The sequence below is a fragment of the Podarcis erhardii genome, assembly GCF_964252035.2.
Source record: "Podarcis erhardii genome assembly, chromosome: 5".
Classification (NCBI taxonomy): Eukaryota; Metazoa; Chordata; class Lepidosauria; order Squamata; family Lacertidae; genus Podarcis; species Podarcis erhardii.
Window position 1 is genome coordinate 21,623,440 of NC_138509.1, and position 15,860 is coordinate 21,639,299.

The 15,860-nt window shown below is 44.9% G+C and overlaps 1 long non-coding RNA gene across 1 annotated transcript; it reads left to right on the top strand.

The window, feature by feature from the left end:
- The first annotated feature begins 589 nt into the window (after window positions 1–589).
- Window positions 590–8,529, top strand: LOC309342009. The gene is made up of 3 exons (XR_014156655.1): window positions 590–670; window positions 7,727–7,773; window positions 8,108–8,529. It is a non-coding gene; the product is annotated as an uncharacterized lncRNA (long non-coding RNA).
- Window positions 8,530–15,860: the final 7,331 nt, after the last annotated feature.

Below are 15,860 nucleotides of genomic sequence, written 5' to 3' on the forward strand. Positions count from 1 at the left end.
GAAGTGGATTTAACACAATCTAGTTAAATGTTTTGGCTTCTGCTTTTCTCAGTAACTAAGCTGGGCTTTCAAATGAATGCTGAGAGATCTGGTGGCAATTTTAAGAATGCCCAGAATTTAATGAGTGCCTCATCTGCAAGAGATTTATTTTTGTATTTGAGGGGAAATAGGGCACATAAGTGTCAGGTTAAAAGCATCAGCCATTAGGGTACTGAACCTATAGATCCAGAGGTTTGCTCTTGATCTCTGATAATGCTTCTTGTTTGGCTGATGGAGGATAGAGATTGGCTTGTGAGTGTGCGAAGAAACTAGTCTACTTCACACAGGTAAAATGTGCATTTGCTACTTCTTCCTCTGACTCCACCAGCCACTGGCATGTAGCCCCTAGAAGGTTGCTTCAAAATGCCTTTTTATCCTAGCAACTATACGGGCAACTGACATGAAAGGTTTCCCCATCTTAGGGAGAAAGTAATGCCTTTGTGACATCATCTGCAGGCCTTACACCGCTCCCCACCAATGGACAAGAATTCTGAGATGTGGGGATTGGTGCATTGGCTAGTGATGTCACAAAGGCAGTACTTTCTCCAAGCACAGCCACTGGAGCAGGCTAGAGCTGAGCCCGACTGAAGGGAGGACAGAAAGGATGCAGAAGTCTGAAGTAAGGATGAAGGCAAGCCAGGGGACAGAGGAAATGTCTCACCAAGGGGCTGAGAGCAGGGGTGGAAAGAAAGAAAGATGGGGTGAAGTCAGCTGAGAAAGGAGGGCTAGGGAACTTAGGGTTCCTGTCCTGCTCAGCTTCAGTCCATCTTTATGATCACCTTTCCATATGAATTCTCAAAATCTGGGAATTCATAAATAATATCCCTGAATACATAATAGGAAATGTTTCCAAGTCATAAAGGATATGGCTAACAGAATTTAAATGTTTTGAAACACATTGTTTGTTTGCTCTTTGGAGGAGAGGACCAGATGGCTGGTTGTGGTTTCTAAATTGCGTGGTGTGTCCCCCCCCCCCCCGGTGTATCAGATGTGGCACCCAACATTCTTACATTCAGTAATGTTGTCTCACATTGCGAGACGTGCAGCTGATGGTCTGTTTAATAAAATCATTTCTTTCCAGTTCTCCTTTTAAAGGTAACTGTTTATTGTGGGTTTATCATGCATGTAATACAGCAACCAGATTCTCAATGATGCCAACCTCAGAGGGTTGACGAGTGTTTCAGTTCAGCTCCCACACAATAACCTTCAAAGATATGAAAGCTGGTAGAAAGCAGATAAAACAGACACACTGGTAGATTTTGCAAAGTCTTCTTGTTTCCTGCTTGGCAGGGGGTTGGACTCGATGGCCCTTGTGGTCTCTTCCAACTCTATGATTCTATGATTCTATGATTCTATGATTCTATGATTCTGAATTGGCTACCAATGGATAGCTCTCCCAGAAAGCCAGTGAAAGTTGAGAGCTGCTGCGTGGAAGTATAACCCTGTGATTCCTGCATTGCAGGGGATTCAACTAGATGACCCTCAGGGTCCCTACCAACACTATGATTCTATCAAACATCATTCTTTGAGGACATTGTTCTTGTGTCTGTGAGAAAGAGACATTTTGGGAAACATATATCTAGTAGATACTTGCAATCAGTGAAATGCAGAGGGCATCTGTCAGGGAACTGCCATCGGAGAGACAGGTAGTGGACAGGCTACAGGAGAATAGGAGAGAATCTGCAGTAGAAGAGGGAACCAGCAGGGGGAGTGCAGGAGTCACAGCGGAGGGGAGGCTCTGGGATGCTTCCAGTGAGAGTAGTGGAGAGGTAACGGGACCCCCGTTGGGAACGCCCACCCTTCGCCGGAAACTGTCACGCAGAGAGTCTCGAAAGCGCATGTCTGTCAAAGAGCTTTTATGTTGGCGTAAATTCCGTAGACGCCCACTGTCAGATTCTACCAGCGACTGACGGAGTCATGCTTTGGGGGCTCCGTTAGTGCATCGGTTTGGATGACCAGCCAAACCCCAGAGGGATCAAGCTTTTACGCACAAGCAGCACACTATCCCACCACAGCAATCTGACAGTCTTTGAAAGCAGCTTGTGCAAGCAGAAGGCATCATGAGCGAACCATCCGGAACCGGAGGAGCAGGAGCGGGAGCTGGCGCAGATCCAAGCCTGGAACAAAGGTACAGGGCGTTGGAGGTCCAGCTGGCACTGCAAACGGCGAGGCTCGAGGAGAGGAGGGCTCAAGATGCAGATAAGGGGAAGACCACCCCACTTGCCAGACGGGTGCCTGGACTGGTGCAGAAATTTGGGGGGGATCCCCGGAACTATCAAGCCTTTAGGACAGAGATGCAATATGCACTCAATCTACTGTTTGATGACTTCCCCGACGAGAACTCTAGAGTGGCGTACGTGATTGGCCATCTAGAGGGAGGGGCGAGGGACTGGGTTCGGCCCCTGATGGCAGCCAATAATGAAATCTTAAAGGACACAATGAAGTTTTTCCGCGCCATGGACTTGATGTTTTCCAGCGAGATCGAGCAGGGAGTGGTGCGCAGGCAGTTAATGGCGTGTAAACAGGGGAGCCGATCTGTACGTGAGTACTGGACTGAGTTCACCATGCTGATTCATAGACTTGGGTGGGACCTTGCTAGTGAACCTATTCAAATGCTGTTTGAAGAAGGTCTCTCTCCGGCAGTGAAAGATGAACTTTCCCGGGCGCCTAGGGCGGAGTCTATGGATCAGCTGACTAAATCAGCGCTGTCCATTGGGGCACGCCAGGAAGCTAGAGCTATGGAAAAGCGGGAAGGAAAGGGGGAACGTTGGAAGGACTTCCGCATTCCAGAGATTCCGGAGCAGCCTTTCCCGCCAGCAGAGCCGATGGAACTTGGAACAGCGCGCGCGCGCGCAGTTTCAAACACCAGTGAAGGGCGGAAGAAGGAGGGAAAGAGCGGCAAGAGATGCTATCTCTGCCAACAGCCAGGTCACTTTGCCAGAGTCTGTCCGCAAAGGAAGGAATGGCAAGGGATGGCGGGAACTGTTGGGGGGAAGGAGGAAGAAGAAATCACGGAGCCAGTAAAAGCCAACGCCTGGTTGCCAACATCAGGGCACAGCAGCCAGGCCAGGGAGTAATGAATGTGCCCACGCCGGAACCTCCAAGACCAGCGCTTGTGATAGAGGTGTTGCTGGAACTGGCAAACGGACACCCACTGAAGATAAAGGCGCTATTGGATTCAGGTAGCTCATGTAATTTCATGAGCAAAGAGTTTGCAGCTGCACACCAAATACAGACTATCCCATTGAGTAAGCCTTTGCAGGTTACCACGATTGATGGGAGGGAGCTGTTGGGAGGAGAAGTGAGCCAACAGACTGTACCAATGATAATGAGGGTGGCACGACACACCGAACTGATAGCGTTTAACGTAGCCACCTTGGGAGGAGCTCCTATTATCTTGGGTATGAGCTGGCTGGCGCTACACGATCCGCTAGTAGGCTGGCATCAGAGAGTGGTTTCCTTTGGATCAGCACATTGCCTAGAACACTGCAAGGAGGGAGAGGCTCAGGCAGGCGCCAGGGGCACTCTAGCAGGGATGGAAGTGATGGACAAAGGGAGGGTGCCACCACAATACGCTGACTTGCTTGACGTATTCAGCGAAAAAGAAGCAGATAAACTGCCCCCGCACAGACCCTTTGATTGTCAAATTACCTTACTCCCAGGAGCACAATTGCCAGTGGGCAAGCTGTATGCAATGTCAGACAGTGAGATGCAGGAGTTAAGGGAGTTCATTGACAAGAATCTCAAGCGAGGTTTCATCAGAGAGTCACGAGCGGTGGGGGGCAGCCCAGTGTTCTTTGTGGACAAAAAAAACACAGGCAAGCCCAGGCTTGTATGTGATTTCAGGGCCCTAAATGCAGTGTCAGAACCAGTGACTTTCCCTATGCCCAGAATTGATGACATTCTAACACGGGTGAGAAAAGGGAAAATTTTTACCAAGCTGGACCTTAGGGGGGCATATAACTTGATACGTGTGAGAAAGGGGGATGAGTGGAAGACCACTATGTTCACCCCCTTGGGGGCCTTTGAGTACACCGTTATGCCTTTCGGATTACAAGGGGGCTCCGCCTGTTTTCAATCATTCATGAATCACGTCCTGGGGCCACTGCTCTACAAAAACTGCGTAGCGTTCTTAGATGACGTTCTGGTGTACTCAGACAATGAGGAGCAGCATGTGCAAGATGTAAGAGAGGTACTGAGCAAGCTGCGAGAAAACCGGCTGTGGGTGAAACTGGAGAAGTGTCAGTTTCATACCAAGGAGGTGGAATTCCTGGGGTACCGGTTGTCTGACAAGGGATTGGCCATGGATCCCAGCAAGGTTCAAGCGGTACTGGAATGGAAAACACCAAAGACCAAGAAGGACGTGCAAAGGTTCCTGGGCTTCGGAAACTTCTATAGGAAGTTCATCAAAAACTTTGCCCATTTAACAGCGCCCATCACGGATTGTCTTAGTAGCAAAAAGAAATTTGTTTGGACGGGAGAAGCGCAACAAGCGTTCGAACGCTTAAAGCAGGCGTTTGCGTCGGAAGAGCAACTCTTGCACGTGGATCTACAACAACCAATGAGAGTGGAGACTGACGCGTCAGACCGAGCGGTGGGGGCCGTTCTTCTCCAGCCGGGAAAAGATACGTCTGAATGGAGACCGTGTGCATTCTTCTCGCGGAAGTTGAACAAATCAGAGAGGAACTACACAGTGTACGACCGAGAACTGCTCGCCATTCATGAAGCATTCCGGAAATGGCGGCACTTGCTGATTGGGGCGCAGCACAAGGTTCAAGTCCGAACTGACCACAAAAATCTGGAATACTGGAGAACAGCCCGAGTGCTGAACCAGAGACAAGTGAGATGGGCCCAGGAGTTCTCCAAATTCCACTTTGAGATTCGTTACGTGCCCGGCTCCGAGAACGTGAGGGCGGACGCTCTTTCCAGGAAACCTGAGTACTTAGAGGGGGAGGGAGCGCCTGAGGCAAGGCATGTAATCCCTGAAGACCGCTGGGTGTGTGGGGCGGCATTGGTGGGGCAGAGGGAACTGATAGAGGGTACGGAGAACGATGAATACGCCCAAGAGAAACTCAGAGAGCTCCGGAGGACAGAGGAGAACACAGGGGGGTTCGAAGAAAAGAACGGGGCGTTGTATTACAAAGGGGCACTGTACATACCCGACGGGGAACTGAGGGGCAGAGTACTCAAGCAGTTGCATGACAGCCCCACAGCGGGACATTTTGGACAGCACAAAACCATGTGGTTGGTTACCAGGGAGTTTTGGTGGCCCAAGGTGAGGGAGGACGTACGGGAATATGTCAGGGGTTGCGACAGGTGCCAGCGAGCGAAAGGAGAGAGGGTGGCGCCAGCGGGGCTATTACAACCCTTACCCACGCCCGAAAGGCCATGGGAGGCAGTATCCATAGATTTTATGACGGACCTGCCAAAATCCAAAGGCAAAACAGCTGTCATGGTGGTGGTAGATCAATTAACCAAGATGTGTCATTTTATAGCTTGTTCACATGCAGTCACAGCGGAGGAAACCGCCAAGTTGTTTGTAGAACATATTTTCAAGTTGCATGGCGCCCCCTTGAGGGTGGTCAGCGACAGAGGGAAACAATTTACTTCCAGGTTCTGGAGGAAACTTATGAGCTTACTGCACGTAGAACTCAATTTCTCAACTGCCCGGCACCCAGAAACCAATGGGCAAGCGGAAAGGGCAAATGGGGTTTTACAACAATACCTGAGGTGTTATGTAAAAGACAGAGAAAATGATTGGGTGGATAAGTTACCTCTAGCAGAATTTGCCTACAACAACGCGGAGAACGTGTCCACAGGGATGAGTCCCTTCCTGGCAAATTATGGGTGTCACCCCCGGGCATTCCCAGGAGAGGGAGGGGAGAGGTGGAGCGTGCCGGCGGCGGAATTTTTTTTTGAAGAGATGGAGGCGATCCACCGTCAGCTTCAACTTAACTTAGAGAAAGCCAAGGAAGAATATAAGAAGCAAGCAGACAGAAATAGGAGGGAAGGTGAAACTATAAGGGTGGGGGACCGGGTGTGGTTGTCCACCCAAGGGCTACCGTTCAAGGGCGGGAGTAAGAAATTGAGGCCCAAAAGATTGGGACCCTTTGAGGTCATACAGCAGGTCAACCCAGTGGCATTCAAACTCAGGCTGCCCAGTCACATGAAATTACACCCAGTATTTCACAGGTCATTACTGTCGCCGTACCGAGAGGGACGCGAGTGGGGGGAGCGTGAGAGAGAGGCCACCCAAACGCCCGTGATAGAAGAGAGAGAGCGCGACATGAACGTGGCAGGAATCATTGATTCCAGGTGGAAGGGGAATCAGGTGGAATATCTGGTAGAATGGGAGGGGGAAGCAGAGTCGGAAAACACTTGGGTACCAGCAGAGGTAGTCAATGACGAGGTTTTAATAGAAACATTTCATCAGCGTTTCCCAAGAAAACCGCAACCCGTGGCTCGATTTAGAAGGGAACACTTTGGGACCACCGATGAGGAAGGAGAGTTTGAAGGGTTCCCAGAGTCAGGGGTGGGTGAAGAAGCCGACTCCGACGAAGAAGAGGAAGACGGGGAGAGAGACGGTACGCCGTGGCTGGAAGTGTTAGAATCCTCGGACGACGAGGAGAGTTCCTTCAGGGGCTTTCCGCCCTCACCGCCAGTGGGAGAGGAGGCGGGAGGGGGTGAAGGGGGCCCTGGGGGGGAGGTGGATGTCAGGGAACTGCCATCGGAGAGACAGGTAGTGGACAGGCTACAGGAGAATAGGAGAGAATCTGCAGTAGAAGAGGGAACCAGCAGGGGGAGTGCAGGAGTCACAGCGGAGGGGAGGCTCTGGGATGCTTCCAGTGAGAGTAGTGGAGAGGTAACGGGACCCCCGTTGGGAACGCCCACCCTTCGCCGGAAACTGTCACGCAGAGAGTCTCGAAAGCGCATGTCTGTCAAAGAGCTTTTATGTTGGCGTAAATTCCGTAGACGCCCACTGTCAGATTCTACCAGCGACTGACGGAGTCATGCTTTGGGGGCTCCGTTAGTGCATCGGTTTGGATGACCAGCCAAACCCCAGAGGGATCAAGCTTTTACGCACAAGCAGCACACTATCCCACCACAGCATCTTTTCTGCAGAAAGTGTTCTGTGAGTTTGCTGGTTTCTCTGATTTAGTTGTCATGGTTGTTGCAATTCTGAAAGCCAAATAACAGAGGGTGGCCTGATTCGCATGTCATGTCAAGCCAAACCATGGCATAGTGCAAATGCACAAGTGTGCAGGCTTCATGAAATTCTGGCCACGTCACTCTTCCCCAGTCAATTTGCTGCCTCACTGAGCTAAGGCATAGAATCATAGCATTGTAGAGTTGGAAGGTATCTCCAAAGGTCATGTGGTTCAGCCCCTTGCTCTGCAGGAATCTCAACTAAAGCATCCATGACAGATGGCCACAGTTTAACATGTTGCCTAGACAAGAGCTCATTGTTTAGCCCTCCTAGACAAATCAGAAACCATGGGATAGACCTTGGTTTCAGCACATGGTTAGTCTGGAGAGAGGTAAACCACAAGCCTGGGTTCAGAATGGCCAATACCACCATTTGGGGGAGGGCCTGATCCGTTTGGGGCAGAAGTTGCTGCTCTGTGTCAGTGCTGAGACCTGCAGCAGATGGCATTGATAATGCATCATGTTCTGCTTAATTTATTAGCTGGCTTGGGAAGTTTCTGGCACGCCGCACGCCATACCACCAGACTGGTAAGTTAGATGCTTGAGGGAAGAGTTGGCAATGTTACCAGCCTCTCCCATTTTGTAAACCTTCAACATCTTCCCCAGATTATTTTGAAAATTATACACATTTTACATCGCGCTCTTCAGAAGATGCCTTTTATCAACATTCAAATGATCTTTAAATAGCCTGTTTTTATAGGTATTATTTTAAGAGGCTGGAATTTATGCAACCAACATGTTGGCAATGAAATTTCTGCCACCTGTTTTCCCTACAAGCAGATCAAAACATCCACTTTGGCTTGCAATTATCCACTTCCATTTACTTTCTTGTATGTCATAATTCTTCCGTTTGCATTCCCAGTAATAGTGAGGAATCAGATATTTCCGACTACTGAAAAGCCATGCAAAAACACCGAACAAAGAGAAACTAGCAGCCAATTAGACCAAATTAGAGCAGTAAAATGTGCATATTTTACAACACACTGAAGTGTAACAGCCTCCGTTTTAGCCTGTTGTTATGGTATAAACTGATTTCACCCAAGCACTACCTGCAAACATGGGGCTACCACTCCTTCAATAATTTTTTCATGAACAGATCATATAAAACAATCCGTTGATTGATGAAATATACCTCTGAATAAAAATAATGGCTATGAAGAAAGGAAGCATGCTTTAAATGATATGCACGCAAAAGCACACATACAAAAAACAATTCCGAAGAAAGAAAAAATACTTTAAAAAGATGTTCAGATAGCTCAGCAGGCATCACCCTCTACTCTTTGAGCCAGGAGGAGTTCTTTTAATGTTGCATTTTATGAATATTGTTAACCACCCTGGGGTCTCATGATAGGAAGCTTGTGAGAAAAGGAAGAGAATAAGATAAATACTAAATAAATTAATAAATCTGTAATGTGGCAGCTTTCCTCTGTGGTTGTTGTAAGTACTTGGATAGATGCCCCCCCTTAAATGCCCAATTAATTGGGGAGTCTTTTTAATTTATCGTAAGTTCTTGAACTAATTAATCTAATGACTCAATCAGCCATTAGAAGAATTTAATGGTTCAATCAGAACCCTAATGCAAATGATTTTTTTAATATATATATAAAAATAGACCTGAGAGGGAAGGTCCTTTTCCTATGTTTTAAATCCTTGGCTGGCAACTCCTTTTTAAAAGGGACACATTTTGCACTGGGGAAATGCTGATTATTTATTTCTTGAATTCACATCCTGCCCTTCCTCCTGAAGGATCTCAGGAACATTGCCTGCGCCCACTAACTCACTTCTACCCAGGCAGAGATGCAGGCAAAGGACTCTTTAATCTCCTCTCTTGTCTAATGTTAATAGCAATAGAGTCTTTAGGCAGATCCTTTCCTTTATGCACTCCAGTTCCTCACTCACTATCACTTCCTGGGGACCTAGTGTATTCACGTGGGAATGGCTGTAGATTGTGTGCTTTGCATACAAGCAATCCCAGGTACAGTTCCCATTATATCCAGGTAGGACTGGGAGATATCCTGTCGGAAGAGCCACTGCCACTTAATGAAGACAGTACTGATCTAGATAAACCAGTGGACTGATTCAATTTGAGACAGCTTCTGGTGTTCCTTTGAGTCATCAGCAGAGCCATGTAGAAGGAGAACATGTGACTAATGTACAACCTGGGATCTCGCGGCATTGGACAGAAAGCCCTTGTGTCATAAAGCCAAGCCAATGTCTGAGGAATGTATGAACCATCTAGTCAAGAAAAGAGAGAACCTCATATGACTAGGCCTGTGAACTCTGACCCTGACATTAAGCAGAAATGCTACCCTGCCATTGGTGGGTGTTAGGACATTGCATAATGATGCCAGGTCACAAATTACAGAGTAAGGGAGGTGACGATGAGGAGAAAGACTCAGAGCACTCCTGTTCTTGTCTTCTTTCTTTCTTTCTTTCTTTCTTTCTTTCTTTCTTTCTTTCTTGAATTTATATACTGCCCTATACCTAGAGGTCTCAGGGTGGTTCACAGATTAAAATCAAAATATGGTGGAAGAGGACTGGAAGAAGTTCAAAGTCTACCTACAAAAACATTGTAAAATATATGAATGCTGAGGACAATGAAAATGAAACGAAGGGGTTCTAGTGATTAAGATAAATAAGAGTATAAAGGGAGGGATAAAGGATGAAAATGAATAAGGAATGATCTTGCTGAATTAATTTTCAAGTGGAATACAAGAAAGGAAGGTGAGTGGAAGTAAGGGAAATAAGGTCTTGAAGGTTATAAATCTGAAAGAGAGTTTTTTATGCTAAATTTTCTTTTTTATGTTTTCTTTTTCTTGTTTCTTTTGTGATTTTTGTTGATTTTTGTTGGCTTGTTAATCTTTTTTTGTAAAACTTAATAAAATATTATTTAAAAATAAAATAAATAAAATATTATTTTTTAAAAAATCAAAATATGAAAGCACAAAAGACATAATCAAAATGAAAACAGCAGCAACCCAATACCCCCATGAAAACCCCACATTTTAAAAGGGCATAGGATGTCAATCAAATTAACCAAAGGGTTAAAAGGGGACATTTTTACCTAAAGGGGTATAATGAAGGCGCCAGGCAAACTTTCCTGGGGAGAGCATTTCAGAGACGGGGAGCCACTGCAGAGAAGGCCTATTCTTGTGTTGCCACCCTCCAGACCTCTTGTGCTATTGTTTCTGGTAATACACATATCTATAATGTACACACTCGGACCTACCATTTCTAATGTGGAACATGAATGAACAAAATTGTTATGTTCCCAAAAGAGACGGATCTGTTGGGGTTAAACCTCGTGTCTCTCCAGGGTTAGCCAAAGATCTTGTTTACCCCAGGCTTTCCAGTATGACACTGAAGCTGGGTGGTGTTGTTTACCCATTGTGCAAGATTCTGTCCATTGTTATAGTACTTGATATTCCTTTTATGGTTTTTTATGAGCTGTCCTGGCAGTTTTATAAGCCATAGGGTGGCACATAAATACTTTAAACAAGCAAACAAATACATTTTTGCTTTCAGCTGCAGTCCATTACATCACTGCTGGGAATCTGCTGGCCCTGATAAGCATTATTTTGGGGGGGATGAGCCTCCCCCCAAAAATCCAAATATACAGGGCAAAAAACTTTTTAGGTATCGCTCTAAGGATTTAAGGTCATATATCATTCTGTCATAGTAACAAGAATGCTGGCAGAGGAGGCAGAAGACATTAAACTGTTAGATGAGCTCTTGACTTCATTGTATGCTTAACTCAGTAATGTTTGCTGTTTTCCTTTTTTGCCTGTATGATTCCTTTTTCTTTAGAGCTTATTTGTGTTCACAATCACATGGTCAAATGTCACATTGGGACACACTCAAGAAGTATTTTTTTAAAGCTTGTACGTGATTCTTAAAAGAGTAAAGCTGAAGATTTAGGGGGTTTTTTAATCCATTTGCAAAATCGTACAAAACCCAGCCCTTGGAGTATGTCAGGGATTGTACTGACAGAGGAGGAGGAATGGTGGAGGTCTCTCCCCGCTTCTCCTGTAGCTTCCAGAGAGGAGGAATGCAGTCTCGAACTACAGCAGGGCTTTGAGGAAGATAACAACTCAGACAGGCAAACAGCAGAGTTTGCAGTGTGAGGAGGAGGAGGAGGGGAGGCAGCTAGCTGACATGTCACTGGACAGCATAACCAGCCCCCCCAAAAAAACATGGTATTCATTAAGGGGGCAAGACCAAAGAGCGCAGAGACAATTGTCCACGGACAGATGCCATAGATTGTTGCTAGAGAGGGAAGGGGGAGGAGCTCAGCATGAGCAACACCACCATTGAGGAATGACCATATTTATTTGTCTTTTACCATGATTCTGAATAAATCATAGTAAGAACTTACGTGTTTCATCCCTGCTTCTTCGTGCCATCGGGGGAGGAAGAGAATTCCTCAAGCCTGACAGAGTACAAAGAGAGTTCAAGTGCATTCAAGCAGCACTTTGGCCTGGGTAGCTCCCTCACAGTGGTCCCGGTTACCAGTAGTGCTGTGTAGCATGGTGGCTACAAGCACAGTCTCCAACCGCAATCCTATTTCCCACTTAGCTGGGCATAAGCCCCACTGAAATTTCTCATTACATGAACTTTATTACCTGTGGGCATGTATTATAAGTAAATCCCATTGAGTTCAGTGGGGCTTATTTCCAGCTGCTTATGGAGACTGAGCTGTGAAACAGGAAGAGAAACCAGTTCATGTTTCCTCTCCACCCTAAATTCACAACCAGGGTGATCATGGGCATATTTCCCATTCTCACTCCACCACCCCACCATTGTGATTGTAAAGGTTCCTGGGATAATGTATGTGAAGAGATTTCAGCACTCTAAAGTGCCATGCAAATCATACTGTTATCATCCTTAAGGGACCAGCACAGTATAGAGGATAGAGTGTCAGCTCTGGAACTCTGTGGAAACTTTGAAAATTAAACATTCTGAATGCATCCATTCCACTTCAGAAACAAGAGCAGAGTTCCAAAATCCAGTGAGGCATCTGGATGAGGAGAATTTTGGGAGCATCCATACTCCTAACTTGTCCACCACATGCCTAACCTCATTTTTAAAATTTCATACATTTTGTATTATGATTACCTCTCATACAAATGATTACTAGAGGAGGCCTTTAAATCTTTCCTTCTTCCTCCAAGTGCCAGAATAAAAAAAATAGTTAAAGAAAGTTTCAAAGTTCAGCATCAGGTTGCATATTCTCTATAGCTCCATCAAATGTTGAAATATTCACCCGTTTATATTAACTGTGACAGTATGTTCCATCTCTGGACAGCTTGCAGAACAACATCTTCCAGCAGCTGACAATGATTAAATAAACATTGTCAAAACATCATGTACTCTAAAAGGACTTTTTAAAGGATGGAGATGAGAAGAAATTGTTATGACTTTCTGAAAGAGAGAATTGTCTTACTAGTCAGTTATTTATAGAAACAAAAGTGCATGGAGACAGAAATGTATAGCCAGTTTTCAAGGTTCAAATGATTTAAAATTAGTTCCCTAATCCACCAAGTGAGGTCTGCACCCATAGCAGGCTGTGAGTGAACTGGCTGGCTGTGCCGTTCTGTGAAAGATGGTGATCCACTTGTATATTCAGGATCACTATATGCTGCTCATGAAAAGAGTTGAACGGAAGTCATGGGCTGCAAGCTTTAACTGGTTTGATAGACTAATCAACTAAGAGTGGTTGATTATTCAGTCTGGACCCATTTTAACTGGCAGGCTGGAGAACACGTGATTATTTTATTGTTTTTAAGACTGTTTTGGTTTGGGTGTGTTACTGTATGAAAAATGAAACCATTAAGAATGGCCTTTCCTTATAATAGTGAGAAGCAGCTTTTTGTTTATTAAATGTTAAGTCCTCACACTTCCTTCAACATCTCAAAAGGGCATCTATAGTGAAGCTTTGGTAATATGCAAATTTATTTACATTTTAATTAATAAACAGTTTTCAGCAAATAATTTATCAACTACATCATTTTTAAAGTTGACAGCCCCAATAGGAACACAACTTCAGATATAATTAATTATGGCATTACTTGGACTTTGAGGGAAAGGTGTAAAGGATGTCATTGCCTGTGATGGATTTAACTGCACCACAGAAGTAATATTAATGTTAATGGCTGTTAAGGTACTACCTTTTGTTTATGTCTTTTGCTTGCTGAGGCTCAGATGGTGTTTTTTCAGTGGGCACACATTTCTGGAAGTTGCTTCTTCAGTGGCCAGCTAAGGCTTGATAGCTAATAGTGGCCAGGGCACAGCTACCACCAAGGATGTTCTGCAGTGTGTATGTGTGTCTGTGGAGGGGAAAAAAAGAAAAATATACAATGTGACCTTCAGGCGGGGGTGGTGGTGGTTTAAACCTTACAGCTGGCTAGAAGGAGCCTTTAGAGTATCCAGTTCTGTGGGGACTTTGAAATACGCAGAGGAAGCAGGCAGTGCTAAGCCACAAGTCTGAATCAATCAGAAAGACCACATTCAGAACCTTGGACAGCTCCTGATGGCAAGCAAACTTAACTTTGCAGGGATCTACAGCCAATTCAACCATTACTTAGGCTGATTAGCCTCACTTTTCTCAAGGAAATGGCTGGCTTAGCTTATTTTCTAGCTTTTGGCTTCTGTGAAGTTTGGGGGAGAGAGGTACTGCAGAGGACAGAATCAGAGGATGGTCCCTTCCAGCAGGGAGGATCCTGAATGAAGAAGCCTGAACATCATCCAACTGGTCTCAGCTCTACTCTAAAAGTTATTGAGTACATGTGTGTGAACATTTCAATAAAAGCAATGTGATCGCAGTTATGATATTCATATAGGAAATTCAAGCAGGAGTCTTATACGTGTAAATGCCTTATTACAAGGTTCTACATTCTGCAGAACACACAAGGTCTAAATGCAGAATGCAAAATATTGCAAATTGTGAACATCCTCAAATGATTTGATATTTAGTCAGGCCCAAGCTTTGGATATTATGCTGCAGGACAAAATATACAATTCCTGCTGTTATTGTGGCCAGGAAATAAGCCACTGTGGCCAAGAATATAAACAATGATATAGAAATAGAAAATAATGAGAGGCAAATTCTGATGAACAATTAGCATGTTGTGTGCAATTCTCCACCTTTGATGTGAACTACAAAGCATACATTAAATGATGTTTTAGGAGCCTGAGGACTCAAGGATTACCCTTTCCTTTCATCTTGCAGCAAGAATGAAGCTTGTCTGACTCTCAAGGAAGTCTGCACAGATAAAGTTCCAAGGCAATAAACACACACACACACACACACAGAGAGAGAGAGAGAGAGAGAGAGATATCAAGAAGGAAAGCAAAACTGCTCCTGGGAAGATATCCTGCTGCCAGTGTGTTGGCGATGCATTTACTTTTTAATTTGTATTAATTTGTTATCTGATTTTGGAATCCACCCAGAATTGTAGGCTTACATAAAGGGCTTACTCCAGCTTTGGGCTAGAATAACTTATTTGGCTAAAGTGTATTGCCCACCTCCATAAGGAAATCTACATTTACACCCTAAAGACAGTTTTCAGGATAAGGAAGAAGTTCTTTCTTTCTTTCTTTCTTTCTTTCTTTCTTTCTCTCTCTCTCTCTCTCTCTCTCTCTCTCTCTCTCTCTCTCTGGAAGAGTTACCAGGTCTAGTTTCTGCCAAGTCAAAGCAACATTTCAATATAAAACACCCAGGGCCTGCAATGGGGGGGGGGGGTGTTCAGCAGTTTTTAACAATTCTAGTCCAGAGCAAACATGTTTTATGATCTGAAAATGTAAAACTAGCTATGATGCCAAATGTAAGAATGTTACACTGTCTCTTTAAATTTGTTGACTGTATGCTGCTAGTAACAAGAACTGGCTGAGTCTTCGTACCACCTAGCCAACTGGAATAGACAGAGAAAAGAGTTTTGTGGGTATTTTTATACAACACAGTAACTCTTATTTTGACAAATTAATAATAAAAAACCTCCAGATCCTGCTTCTTCACAGAGGAAGCAGTGGAGAATAAAATATAAACTGCTGAAGAGATGGAGAGAGACCTCAAACGTCCAGATAAAGCTATTGAATTTTGGAAAATAAATACAAACACACACACACAAGCAAGCAAGAAGTTATGCAGAAAAGAGCAGAATATAGTGCAAAAGTTATGCTCATACCTGAAAACAAGGCTGCAAATGTCATTAGCAGCATGCAGCTAAACCAGGACGAGAGGGAAAGTAGTGCAGTAACTGTGTTACAGACATGTGCTAACAACACAACCAATAAATACAATAAAGCTGAGAGATACAAGTTCCGCAAAATAATTCAAAAAGAGGGCGAATGTGAATGACTCTTGACAAACTTAGCTGAAGAGCCAGGATTATAACCTTAGGCAGCTCATAGACTCTATCATAAAGGGTTGGGTTGCAATAGGAATTTGAGATCCAGAACAAAACGAAAATGATCAGAAGATGTGGAATTGGCGCTAGACAAAGCAATAAGAGGAATTAAACCAACGGGTCCAGTGTGGGCTTCTGTAGGAGAGCTGCAGTGTTGCCTCCTTCAGTTGTGCTTACCGATGACACATCATTCTCAACCCCCTGATGACA